The sequence below is a fragment of the Rhinopithecus roxellana genome, chromosome 13, assembly GCF_007565055.1.
Source record: "Rhinopithecus roxellana isolate Shanxi Qingling chromosome 13, ASM756505v1, whole genome shotgun sequence".
In the NCBI taxonomy this organism is placed as follows: Eukaryota; Metazoa; Chordata; class Mammalia; order Primates; family Cercopithecidae; genus Rhinopithecus; species Rhinopithecus roxellana.
The window spans coordinates 14,254,379-14,259,968 of record NC_044561.1 but is presented as its reverse complement, the minus strand read 5'-3'; the positions used below and the strand labels follow the sequence as shown (position 1 = coordinate 14,259,968).

The window sequence follows — 5,590 nt, the reverse complement described above, 5'->3', positions numbered from 1 at the left end:
TTTTTTTTGAGATGGAGTCTCACTCTTTCACCCAGGCTGGAGTGCAATGGCACGATCTCAGCTCACTGCAATCTCTGCTTCCCAGGTTCAAGCGATTCTCCTGCCTCAGCCTACTGAGTAGCTGGGATTACAGGCACGTGCCGCCACTCTTGGCTGTTTTTCGTATTTTTAGTTGAGACAGGGTTTCACCATGTTGGCCAGGCTGGTCTCGAACTTCTGACCTCAAGTGATCCGCTTGCCTCAGCCTCCCAAAGTGCTGGGATTACAGGCGTGAAAAACAGCGCCCGGTGCTTTATAAATATGTTCTGAATGAATGAAGAATCAGCAATAGAGACATTAGCAGAGAGTAGTAAGATAAGAATATGAGAAAATATTAGTTGTTGCTGTTGTTGTATTAGACAGTGTCTCGCTCTGTCACCCAGGCTGGAATGCAGTGGCACAATCTCTGTTCACTGCAACCTCCACCTCCTGGGTTCAAGCGATTCTCATGCCTCATCCTCCCAAGTAGCTGGGATTACAAGCATGCGCCACCACACCAGGGTGTTTGTTTTTGAGATGGAGTTTCACTGTGTTGCCCAGGCTGGAGTGCAGTGGCACGATCTCAGCTCACTACAACCTCTGCCTCCCAGATTTAAGCGATTCTCCTGCCTCAGCTCCCCGAGTAGATGGGACTACAGGCACGTGCCATCATGCCCAACTAATTTTTTGTATTTTTAGTAGACATAGGGTTTCACCACGTTGGCCAGGCTGGTCTCAAACTCCTGACCTCAAGTGATCCGCCCACCTTGCCTTCCCGAAGTGCTGGGATTACAGGCATGAGCCATCACACCTGGCCTAAATATGTTTTTAATCTGGGACTGCCTGCCCATGAGAAAGGTAGGGAGAAGGGAATTCGCATGGCCTCCCAAGGCAGTAGCAAGGGGAGAGGAGGGAGAACTAGGGCCTCCCAAGGCAGTAGCAAGGGGAGAGGAGGGAGAACTAGGGCCTCCCAAGGCAGTAGCAAGAGGAGAGGAGGGAGAACTAGAAAGAGAACTTACACCTTTGGATAAAGAGCTGTTAGTGGGAAAGTTAAGGGGAGCTTCCAGGGGAAGTGCTGCAAAGAGTTCTTTGCTGTGCAGGGGCCTGCAGGAGGGCCTTGGATCGGGGTCCTGTGGGGCAAGGGTGGGCTGGGTGGAAAGGTGGGTAAGCAGGCCTGACCCTGCGGCCAGGGCAGGTAAAGCACAGTTGCTGCTCCTCTGCCTGCATTGCTTGAGAGCTGCATGGTTAAAATGCAACATACAGCACCCTTGGGAAGCTGGGCTCCAAAGACTCCCGGAGCCCTTTCCTTCCCCTACACCTTCCACTCCCACAGGGGTAAAGAGCAGGCCACTCTCCCTCCTAAGCCTCCATGGTTAGGGGACTAAATGGGGTTGTTTAGGCCCTGACTTTCCTGAAACAAGAGCATCATAAAGTTTCTACAGCCGCCCCTGCCTCCTCCGACTGCCCATAGCCCTCATCCTGGGCCATCTCCAGTCCCATTCTGTGGCCACATTGTGCTCATCTCCTGACTCTCCCAGGTCCGGGGAGGAGAGTGCTCTCTCCATTTCTGCTTTGGTGGAGCTGTAACCACAACATGCCATCCTGCTAAGAACATGCTTCTACTGGGCTGTTTCCATGTGTGATATCTCCTTAGTCTACTGCCTTCTTCAGGGTAGAACTCTCTATTTCCTCAGTCCTCACTTAGTGAAGTGTGGCTGCATCACCAAACATCTGTGAGATCTTACGTGACTCTGGCCTTTTTCCCCCTACATTGAAATTACCAGATCTGGAGCGGCTGATGGACAATGTCCAGGATCTGTTTCCCTTCCAAGAGCTGTCAGTCCATTAGAAAGATTCCTACAGCTCAGAATTTTCAAAGGGGGTGGGAGAAGGAAGGAAAGATTCTCCTTTCTCTGCTGAACCACTAAAGGATCATTAAGTACTCAAAAGTCTAAGGCAACACAAAAATGCTTAATAATTGCCAGGGATTATCTATGAGGAATGGAAGAGAGGAAAGAAATGGGGAAATGAATGATCTCAAGCTGGCAAAGTGGTTTTGCTCCCAGAGGATCAACAAAGATGCTTAAAATTCAACTCCTTTTGAAGACAAAATGAAGGATTCAGGGAGCCAGGGGTTGCAGGTCAGGGGCTAACTCTACGGAGAAGGATGTGGGCCAGTGCCATTCTCAAAGGAAACTGGCAGGGTTGAGGGTTAACCTGAATGACACCAGTTCCCTGCCCCTATTTGAAAAGAAGCTTTGAACAAAGAGAACAGGTTTGCCACAAGTATTACAGAACCAGGATTAATACCACTACATGCAAATATATCATACAAATAGATAAGAAGAAAAAACCATTAACCCCAGTAGATAAATGAGCAAAGAACGTAGACAGTTCATAAAGGAAAAAAAAAGTCACTTTTGGCCGAGCGCGGTGGCTCAAGCCTGTAATCCCAGCACTTTGGGAGGCCGAGATGGGCGGATCACGAGGTCAGGAGATCGAGACCATCCTGGCTAACACGGTGAAACCCCGTCTCTACTAAAAACTACAAAAAACTAGCCGGGCGACGTGGCGGCGCCTGTAGTCCCAGCTACTCGGGAGGCTGAGGCAGGAGAATGGCGTGAACCCGGGAGGCGGAGCTTGCAGTGAGCCGAGATCCGCCACAGCACTCCAGCCTGGGCGACAGAGTGAGACTCCGTCTCAAAAAAAAAAAAAAGTCACTTTTCTGTTAATAAACAAAATACTGCAAACCCTCACTAACAAAGACATGTACATTAAAATGACAATTAGACACAAAACTTTACCCATAACATAAACAGAGTTGTTTTCTATTAAGGAGTGTTCATTATTAGAACATGTCAAAAGCTGAGATAATATTGTCTTCGTTTCCTTGGGCTGCTATAGCAAAATACCATAAACTGGGTGGTTTGTAAATAACAGAAATTTATTTGTTACGGTTCTAGAGGCTGAAAGTCCAAGATCGAGTACTAGAAGATGCAGTGATGCTGAGGACCCATTTCCCCACAGACGGTGACTTCTCACCGTGTCTTCACACAGTGGAAAAGGCAAGAGGTCCTCGTGTTTCTTTTATAGAGGCACCAATCTTTGTACAAGATTCCCACCTTCATGACCTAGGGGTCATGAGGCCCCACCTCCTAATACCATCACCTTGAGGGTTATGATTTCAACATATAAATTTTGGGAGGACACAAATATTCAGACCACAGCAGATTCACTTGCTAATAAGTGGGTAAATGTGTCCAATCTTCTTTGAAATATGTAACAACAGTCATAAAAAGTTCATATCCTTTGACCCTGTAATTCTATCCCTAGAAATTTAACCCAAGAAAATAATTAAAGATATGAACACAGTACCTATATAAGAATAGTCATCGCAGGATTAATTACAGTAGAGAAATATTGAAGCAACCGGGTTGTCAAACAAGGAAATGGCTAAGTGAAGTAAGGTACATTCACATAAAGAAATACATGTGGGCATTAGAAGGCATGTTTTCAAAAAACACTTCAATGGCATGAAGAATTTCTCCTAATGTTGAGTGAAAACTAATGTTTTCACTCCTAATGTTGAGTTTTCTGGCTTGTAAGCCAGAAAACTGAATATGTCATAATATCCATAGGTAAAAATGTGTACTTTTGGAATATATAAGCATGGGCATAGAAAAGAAGGTGGAAGAGGCCAGGCGCGGTGGCTCACGCCTTTAATCCCAGCACTTTGGGAAGCCGAGGCGGGTGGATCACGAGGTCAGGAGATCGAGACCATTCTGGCTAACACGGTGAAACTCCATCTCCACTAAAAATACAAAGAAGTAGCCAGGCATGGTGGCAGGCACCTGTAGTCCCAGCTACTCAGAAGGCTGAGACAGGAGAATCACTGGAACCTGGGAGGCGGAGGTTGCAGTGAGCCGAGATCATGCCACTGCACTCCAGCCTGGCGACAGAGCAAGACTCCGTCTCAAAAAAAAAAGGGGGGGGGGGGTGGTGGAAGGAAATACATCAACATGCTGATAGTCATCAGGACTGGGGAAAGCAGAGCAGAAAAATCTCACAGTGGCCAACATCCACCAGGAAAACAAAGAAACAGCGAAGCCTATTCAGAATGGAGAGGAAGACCACCCTTGGGAGGAGGAAAAGGCCACCAGCCTACAAGAAAGAACAAACAGAAACAGGCTCACCAACTTGCCCCTAATTTTCTTTTTTTCTTTAACTTCTGGGATACATGCATAGAACGTGCAGGTTTGTTACATAGGTATACCTGTGCCATGGTGGTTTGCTGCACCTTTCAACCTGTCATTTAGGGTTTTTTTGTTGGTGGTGGGTTTTTTTTGTTGTGTTGTTTTTGTTTTTGAGACGGAGTCTCGCTCTGTCGCCCAGGCTGCAGTGCAGTGGTGCCATCTCGGCTCACTACAAGCTCCACCTCCCGGGTTCACACCATTCTCCCACCTCAGCCTCCCGAGTAGCTGAGCCTACGGGCACCCACCACCATGCCCGGCTAATTTTGTTTTTGTATTTTTAGTAGAGAGGGAGTTTCACTGTGTTAGCCAGGATGGTCTCGATCTCCTGACCTCATGATCTGCCCACCTTGGCCTCCCAAAGTGCTGGGATTACAGGCGTGAGCCACCGCTCCTGGCCCATCTAGGTTTTAAGCTCTGCGTGCATTAGGTATTTCTCCTAATGCTATCCCTCCCCTTTCCCTCCACTCCCCCAACAGTCCCCAGTGTGTGACGTTCCCCTCCCTGTGTCCACGTGTTCTTGCTGTTCAAACTCCCACTTATGGCTGAGAACACGCAGTGTTTGGTTTTCTGTTCCCATGTTAGTTTGCTGAGAATGATGGCGCCGACCTTCATCCACATCCCTGCAAAGGACATGAACTCATTCTTTTTTACTGGCCCCTAATTTTCAATGGGCCATACCCAATAGGCAGGTCAATGATGGGATGGATAGAGGTGGAGATGACATGGGAATGTTCATGGAGGAGATGAGAGGAATCAGGAGAGAAGAGGGAGCTACAATTGAGGAATTGTCTGTGTATCCTTATGGGAAGCTCTCTAATCCCCATGACCATCATGATGAATTTTGCCTATGCCTGGACTCCTGCCATTTTCCATGAGGTTAATATTGTGAGTCCCATTGTGTTATCTTTCCTTGCATTTTCCTAATGTCTTTACTCATTTGCTGTGAGTGTTACGTTTTTTCCATGTGTCAGGTGAGTCTTGTGCTTCCAGCTTCTTTTTTTTTTTTTTTTTTTTTTGAGACGGAGTCTCGCTCTGTCACCCAGGCTGGAGTGCAGTGGCCGGATCTCGGCTCACTGCAAGCTCCGCCTCCCGGGTTCACGCCATTCTCCTGCCTCGGCCTCCCGGGTAGCTGGGATTACAGGTGCCGCCACCTCGCCCGGCTAGTTTTTTGTAGTTTTTAGTAGAGATGGGGTTTCACCGTGTTAGCCAGGATGGTCTCGATCTCCTGACCTCGTGATCCGCCCATCTCGGCCTCCCAAAGTGCTGGGATTACAGGCTTGAGCCACCGCGCCCAGCCGCTTCCAGCTTCTAACTTGATG

At 48.0% G+C, this 5,590-nt stretch overlaps 1 pseudogene; it reads left to right on the top strand.

Moving 5' to 3' along the window:
* Positions 1–2,129: 2,129 nt before the first annotated feature.
* On the top strand, positions 2,130–5,146 carry LOC104682570 (annotated as a pseudogene).
* Positions 5,147–5,590: the final 444 nt, after the last annotated feature.